The sequence below is a fragment of the Pantherophis guttatus genome, chromosome 3 (genome assembly GCF_059756535.1).
Source record: "Pantherophis guttatus breed Tessera chromosome 3, ASM5975653v1, whole genome shotgun sequence".
Taxonomy (NCBI): domain Eukaryota; kingdom Metazoa; phylum Chordata; class Lepidosauria; order Squamata; family Colubridae; genus Pantherophis; species Pantherophis guttatus.
The window spans coordinates 26842502-26851134 of NC_142065.1; positions in this window are offsets into that span (position 1 = coordinate 26842502).

An 8633-nucleotide genomic window follows, 5' to 3' on the forward strand; every position below is an offset into this window, starting at 1 on the left:
ATAAATAGAAATGTGATAATGGCTACAGTTGTACCTAAATGGGGGAGGCAGCTGTTCCCCATCTGAGGGGATCGGCTGCCTCTGAAAAACCACTGCCTGTCTGCAGCTGATCCTGCCCTGTGTCTGTGAGGGCAGACAGCTGTCCCGGGCAGGACCTGGGAGAGCATCATCCTGAGCCCCTCCAGACATGTCAGAGGAGATATGCCATCTCTGAAGGTTGAGTCTTTTGAACACATTAATTTCCACATGTCCTTCAGAAAGAAAAGATTTGTTGGAAGAATATTGCACAGTCTTTCTCACAGTGATAAAAGTAATATAATAAATGTATGAATAGAAATTTTTGCAGTTTTATTTATTGGCAAGCCTGAAAGAAAGGCAAGATTGAGAGCTTTAAAGGGTTTGGCTCAAGCAAGGAGACATTTGCATCCCCTAGTTCAAATGTCCAGATGATGCCAACTATCCCTGCCTAACTTCAGGAAGAAGATGATGTTCTCAACACCATACATAGGAGGGTGTGTAAGATGTTCCTACAAATTTCAATCATATTTATGTAACCCTGTAAACTGGGATATAAAATCTATTATTTTGGCTTGACTTTGAGGCATGGATATATTAATTGGCTGTCTTTTTCCTAATATGGTCCCTTATCAGATTAATTGACAGTTTCTTTTAACTATAATGTGGTTAGCTCATTTCCCTTTCAAGCCATTAGCTATATCTGGTCCATCACTTTTCACATTCAACATTTCATCCTCGACAATTATGATCTCCTACATCCTACTGTGAGATTTGTTTGGAAAAATCACGCAACACAGTAAGGTACTGGCCGTACTCCTTGTGGTGAATAATTCTCATATTTATTCTGGTTATAATATTGAGAATCCCCCAAACTCTGACCAATTTGTAATATCAATATCTTTGCAAAATATATAAACAAACATTTCTTGTCTTGAGGAGGCCAAAAAAAATTTCAACTTGTCTTTTTTTGCAATCCCAAAATATAGAAACTACCATGGAAATATCAACTTCTTTGGGAAACATTGTAATTAAAAATGTCCATTACTAACCAAAAATGACCAAGATGACATTTTGCAAGTAAATAAAGGAAGAATTTAAAAGTGAAATTTGAGTTAATAATTTTATTTATGATAAAGAATGATTTCTATTGCAGTGAATAATAATCCAGCATTATTCATCATCCATTTAGAAATTTATATAACAAGCTGTAGCCACCCAGGAAAGAAGGAAGGAAGGAAATATGGAAGGGAGGGAGGGAGGGAGGGAGGGAAGAAGGAAGGAAGAAGGGAGGGAGGGAGGGAGGGAGGAAGGAAGGAAGGAAGGAAGGAAGGAAGGAAGGAAGGAAGGAAGGAAAGGCCTTAAACAAGAAGCAGAAGTTATTCAAGGGCAATGGAGCAGAGATCTTGCTATTTTCATCATCATTCATTTCTCAAGCTGATGGATCAGAAAGATGCTGTAAAATTGTTGAATGTCTGGAGATGCCAAATCACTTTCATCAACTGGGAAGCCTGTTATGGATTACAAATTACATATAAAGCTTAAATAAATAACAATCCATAGATACACAAATATCTATATTTCTATAGATATTCTATAGATATTTCTACCAGTTTCAAGAGTACACATTTTGTGAGACATTGCCAAAATAATCAGCCAAATGTTATAGTTTAAAAAAGCCTCACTCAGTCAGGGTTGGAACAGTCTAGTTGTAAATGGAAGAATTTAAAATAAGAGGCAAGGACCAGCTGCTATGGGAAGTTTAATTAACTCTAACAATGCCAAGAAATTAGGTTTCCATGTGGCTGCTCTGAAGTTTAGGGTAGCTCATCACAAGCATGGTGAATCAGAGGTTGCTGAGGTCAAAGCAATATCTGTGTTCCCCAGAGAAGGAAAGGAAAGAATGTGGGGTAGATTAGGATATAGGGCTGAAGTGAAGGGAGCATGGAGGATATTTCCTTTTTGCATGAAGAACATGGTAACCTGGAACCCATTGCACGCTGAGAGGAAAGTACACATAAAGTAGTACCTGAGTTACGGAAATTATTTTGCAGGCCAACATTCTTTTCCACAAAAAATGAAACAGCACTTCTCATTTGGCTGGCAGTCACTATCTGTCTGGCACTTAGGTTTAAATTTCCTACAAATTATCCTAACGAATGGACATTGCCCTGGATGTATTGTACTAGTACTTCAGGTACACCCTGTTTGTTCTTCAAACTTTGAGTATTAGTGTATACGTATTTGAGTCCTTTATGGCTGATCCTAAGCATGCTTCCTCCATCTCCTCCTTTGTATCTGAATTTTTCTTCCTTCCCATCACTCCCTCCCTCCTTATTTGATTGGTTTTCTTGGATTTATCCTTGGGATTAGGTCAGGGGTAAAATGCACTTACCTTCACTACCGGATTGCAAATGTGAGAGTGCGCATATGCAGAGGGTCAAAAACAGGACGTGATGATGTCTGGGTGGGTGGATCGAGCCTCCTGCCACCAGCCATACCGGATCACGTGAGCCGGATAGATTCGGCTGAATTTCACCACTGGATTAGGTCCTAAAGATCCTAAAGTTTAGTTTGAGGCCCCTCTGATAAATTGAGCCAGTCATTTTCCAAATATATTTTTCCCAGTTCTTCTGAGGTGCAGCTCACCCCTAGCCATAAGCCTTCATGTTGGTAATGCAGACCATGGTCTAGGAATTCAAAGTTCTCTTGGCAGCACCAACCCTTTAGCCAGTGGATCATTTCTAAAATCCTTTGTTGGATGTTGATCTTTTGTTGGAAGTACAGATGAAAACACTTGTGCTCCTAATTCCTTAACTTTCTTGCCTAGCTACTCGTAACCTCTTGATATTGTTTTCAGGTTCATTGTCGTGTTGTTCTTCCTCACATGAAGGAGAAGAAAGAAATAGTAATGTGTGGGATTTATTATTTTAATAAGGTTCTCAGCCACATCTTTGATTTTTGCTCCAAGGAGACAACATACCTGATACACATTGATCTATAGTTTCCTGGATCTATTCCCCCTCCCCCCCTTTTTTTTTGAAGATGGGAACTACATCAGCCCTTAAATTAGTGAGGGATTGTGCAAAAATGGATATTCAATTGTGACATAATTGCCTAGACTGAGGCTTAGGTCCCTATGGGACTGCTGGTTCTTTTACATTTGTCAGGGCTAGAATGACCCACATCCCATTGGTAGAATAATGCCATCATAGTACCCAAGAGATGTGTCTTGTTTGTAGACTCTGTCTTCTAACACAGCATTCCCCAGACATCTGCAAGGCCCTGACACTATTATGCCTTTGGAAAACAGTGGTGCTTTGTCTTTTTCAGCAGACCAGCAGACACAGCAGTCTGAGGCCTTGTTTGTGATCTCCCACATAACTACATTGTTTCCCCAGTGTGAGTTTTTTCTTACTCTTATTTATTTATTCATTTTTGTCAAGCATGTATTAGATAATAGATGTAAGTATAAACATGATTATGAATACATGAAATTGATACAAATAAAAGGGAACATTAGGACAGGGATGGTAGGCACATTGGTGCGCTTATGCACACCCCTTACAGACCTCTTAGGAATGGGGTGAGGTCGACAGTAGATAGTTTAAGGTTAAAGTTTTGGGGGTTTGGGGAAGAAACCACAGAGTCAGGTAGTGCATTCCAGGCATTGACCACTCTGTTGCTGAAGTTGTATTTTCTGCAATCGAGTTTGGAGCGGTTTACCTTAAGTTTGTAACTATTGTGTGCTCATGTATTGTTGTGGTTGAAGCTGAAGTAGTCACTGACAGGTAGGACATTGTAACAGATAATTTTATCTACTATGCTTAGGTCAGACCGAAGGCGGCGTAGTTCTAAGTTGCCTACATTATGTTGTTTCACTATTGGACATCTATTTCAATCTATTTCTGATACATGGTTTTAAGGCACTTGGAACTGCTTTGACAATTCAGGGGGGCAGTAAACTGATTAAATACTTTCCCCATACTGTATTATAGTTCTTGGGGTTTTTTTTCAAGGAAACCTGATTTCTGTTCACATATAGAGTAGGCTGAAGCTTTTTCTCAAAATAATTTATCGTCAGTCTAAATGGCTTTTCTCTGCCCTCTGGTGGTGGTGCTTATGAACTCATATTTGTATGGTACTGTTTTACAAAGCATAGAAAAGGACTCTTCTTATTTAGATTGAACAATCTGGAATTAACCCCCTACCTGACCAGAATTTTTGTTACTTACATAACAAACTACAGAATGCATAATACACCATGCATTGTTTTCTTTTACCATAGAAGAGGTACCATATCCATTAAAATAATATATCATGACTCTGGAGAAGTTAATATATTGCAGAAAAAAGTTTTCAAACTCATTTATTTATAAACTGATATTATTTGTAGCATCAAAATTATATGGTGAATTATAATTACAATATTATTTTTTGCATTATAAATACAGAGTGAAATCTCATTTTAAAAGACTGTTTGTGGGGAGGGCTGTCTATCAGATTTGGCTATCTGTTAAATTCAAAAATAAGTCATCGCAATGATTTACATCATTCACTTAATTGTGTTATTATGCAAATGATGATTTTTTTTGTCATGTGGACAAATTTATGTTATTAACATAATCACGTGAATGATTACCATTTGCATAGTGTTATCTCTGAAACAAACGTGCTGTTTTGGAGATATATGGGAAGAATATTTGGTATGTTCTATTCAAAGTGTGTTAAATAAGGGTCTGTTAAATCAAGGTTGCACTGTATCTGCTTTTTTCTATTCTTTGCTTTTAGATGACCTGCCGTGGCACAGTGGTTAGAGTGCAGTACTGCAGGCTACTTCTGCTGATCATCGGCTGCCAGCAGTTTGGCAGATCGAATGTCACCAGGCCAAAGGTTGACTCAGCCTTCGATCCTTCCGAGGTCAGTAAAATGAGGGCCCAGATTGTTGGGGCAATATGCTGACTCTGTAAACCGCTTAGAGAGGGCTGTAAAGCAGTATGAAGCGGTATATAAATCTAAGTGCTATTGCTAGTATGCTTTCACCCAACAAGCAAAATCATGGTTTGTTTTATCCAGGTTTTATCAAATAGGCTGAATCCACACATAACTTACCAATCTCATACATCATGCCATATCAAAGTCAAATAAATCAAGTAATTATTTAATGCAATTTATGGACTTGGTTAAAGTTTTATAACCATAAAAATGGACAGCAGAAGAAAATAAACTATCCATCAGTTCTGAAATGATCAAAAAGTTGCTGTTGCAGAGATAAATTCAGGAATTGTGTTTTTGTGAGGTGGACTGGAAATCCTATTTTATTTTTAGGTTTATATAATAGATTTCAAACCCAAAAAAACATAACCGGCTAGATGGGTGCACATATTTTTAACCATTGTTCATGAGAAGGAATTCAAGAATGATATAAAGAAGCATTTTGCTGGCAACTGTGTCTTCTTCTCCATAAACAGGCAAACCAAGATCGATTTCTTTGATACATTGCCTTAATATGTAACTTTGATTCAATGTAAAGCAATCTCTGGTCATCCAAGTCAAATTCTGGCCTATGCAAAAACAAAAACAACCGTCTTGGAAACTTTATAATGAATCACATATTTAAATTTCTTTTGATTGAATCTGTTCAGCTAATTACTACTATGATGTTGGATGGACGAGAGAGAGAGTCAATCAAATGAAAGCATTTTCTAGCAAATTTTCCATAGGATGGAAAATTTGATGAATTCTAGCCTAGGTATTTGAGGGATGTTGGTATAGTTTGACAACAGAAAGCCTGGAATAAAAAGATAGAAAAACACCCTTGATCATGCAAAACAGAACAATTGTGATCAAATGTTCTTGTGTATATACAGTATACTATTTCTGTTTAGATCATATGCCAAACCAGCTCAATTAAATACTTGCATATTTGCAACAACAACAAAAAAAAGGGGGGGAGCTAAAATTAAAACAAAAAAACCCTGGAACTTGTAAAGAAAAAAACCCACAATTTATCTGATTTGGTATTTGCTTTGAGAAAAGTCTGGTAGAAAACATTTTTTTAAAAACAGATGGGAACAATCCTTTCTGTAGGATTGAAAGGGCCATAATGGTCCATTTGTCTAAACCCTACTCAGGGTCCAAAGCAGGGGTGGGCTGCTGGGGGTTTGCAGGGGTTCGGGAGAACCTCTACTTAAGATTCTGTGCAGTTTGGAGAATCCCCAAATCCCACTCCTAGCTGACCCCGACCTGTCCACCCCACTCCTCCCAGGAGTCCTCACGTGGCCTGTTTTGGATGCAGGTAAGTGCAGGGTGCACATGGAGGCTTTGGGAGGGCAAAAAATGGGCCTACCAGAAGTTCAGGAAGAGGGCCTCCAGAGCCTGGGGAGGCCGTTTTCGCCCTCTGTAGGCTCAAAGAAAGCCTCTGGAGCCTGGGGAAGGCAAAAACACCCCCTCCCATCGTGGTGCAGGAGGCTGACTAGGCCACGCCCACCATGACCATGCCCACCCAGCAACCGGGCAGAGAACCCCTTGCTAAAATTTTTGAAGCTCACCCCTGGTCCAAAGGTCTGGCAAAAGAAGAAATCATAGGTCTGGTAGGAGACCTCTAAGGAAGTATTGTAGTAAAAAAACATTTCCACAATTGTCCCATTTGAAGGAGAGGGTTTAAACTATTTGGAAAGCACCAAAAAATAATGTCTGAAATCAATCAGAAAGTATTTTTGATTGGTCTAGTAGCAATTAAGTTGAGGCTCATCTCTCAGGATTCTAGATTGTTCCGATAACCAATGAGATAAAGCAAAATGATACATGAGAAAGAATTGATGATGATACCTTATTTACAGATCTTAGAGCAATTGTAGTAGCAACACCTTTGTCTTCCTGGACAATCATAGTCATAACGACAGCGATGTATTCCCGGGATGGTGCATTTAAATGGATTTCGTGGGCAACTCCAAGGAAGCACTGAAATGGAGGGGAGGGAGTGGAGGAGGGGCAGAATTGTTGTTAACCATTAGTCAAACACCAGCTCATTTTCATCATTTTTTGGAAGATAGTGCAGCCCTATGGTGTCTTTCTAAGCCATGGTGGCAATTAAAAAGTCCCACATTTTAAGAGCGGAGCTTCAGTTACATGTTTTGACTTTGATGTTTGTTTCCAGTTTGAAGCACATTAAAGACAGACTCATACTGTCAGTGTCAGAGTTGAAACATACCTGAAACCGCTTGATGCAATCTATAAAAATAGACCCAAATATGCAAGGGCCTATTGGGCAGATTGCATGAAAAGAAAAAAGAGCAGATTCCATCACAGAGTAGGCCCTAGAAATCACATTTTGTAAAAATTTCAGGAATAGTTAGAAAAGATCCCTACTGGTCATTTGGTCTGCAAGACCCCTAATTTCAAGAACTAATTTACTGAGCCTTACATATCCCACCCATAAATTCCCTTCTGAAAGGCAAATCTTATCAGAGAATCAAATCTACCAAATTGACGTTGATATTAAGATACCCAGTCCAGAGTCCCCAGCTTCTCTGCTTGCATAGGCCCAGAGCTGTAAGAAATAAGATCATTCATTAAAATTAAGATTACCTGGTGGGACTCTACAACTTCTGCTACATTTGAAATTACAACAACGTAGGGTCTGAGGGCAGTCGTAATCACTCTTGCAACGATTAATTCCAGGTAAAGAGCACGGAAATGGATTTCCTGGGGAAATACCACATCCTGTTGAAAGAAAGAAAGAAAAATCAATGCAGAATATCCAAATACCTTTTACAAATTATTTTTTTAATTGTAATGTACTTGCCCAGCAGATTCTGACAGATTCTAGAGAACCGATAGTGGAAATTTTGAGTAGTTCGGAGAACCAGCAAATGCCACCTCAGAGTGGGGTGGGAATGGAGATTTTGCAATATCCTTCCCCCAGGAGTGGGAAGAGAATGGGGATTTTGCAGTATCCTTCCCCTGTCACACTCACCAAGCCATGCCCACCAAGCCACACCATGCCCACCAAGCCACGCCCACAGAACTGGTAGTAAAAAAAATTGGATTTCACCACTGTATTTGCCCATAGCAGCAGTGGGTTGCCCCCGGTTCAGATTGGTTCACAAGAACCGATAGTAAAACTGGCAGGAGGGTCCGCCCACCACCCCAGATGTCATCATCGGCGATCTGCGCATGCACAGATCCCATTGCAAACCAGTAGTAAAGGTAAGTAGAACCCATCCCTGGCCCATAGCACTAATCATGAGTAAGATCATGTATTGATCATATGAAACCTATGTTATATTTTCCTACATATACTTTATATTTAGATTCTACTTTTTTGTACCTGCTCTATTTTAATAATTGCCCCGCTCCTTCTTTATTATCCTTTGCCCAATCTGAAATATAAATGAATATATTCATGTACACACCAACAGGCTTTTCTAGATAAACAAACTCTCTCCTAGCTTTCTGAGGGCACAATTCAAATGTTGCAAATAACTCTTTATGATTACCAGATACTATAGAATGCACGTGTTTATAATACTACAAGACTACAACAGTCACAGAGAACTGACAGCCAATCAGAGCTTACACTTTTTGGCCAAAATAAAAGTACTGAGATATCTTAT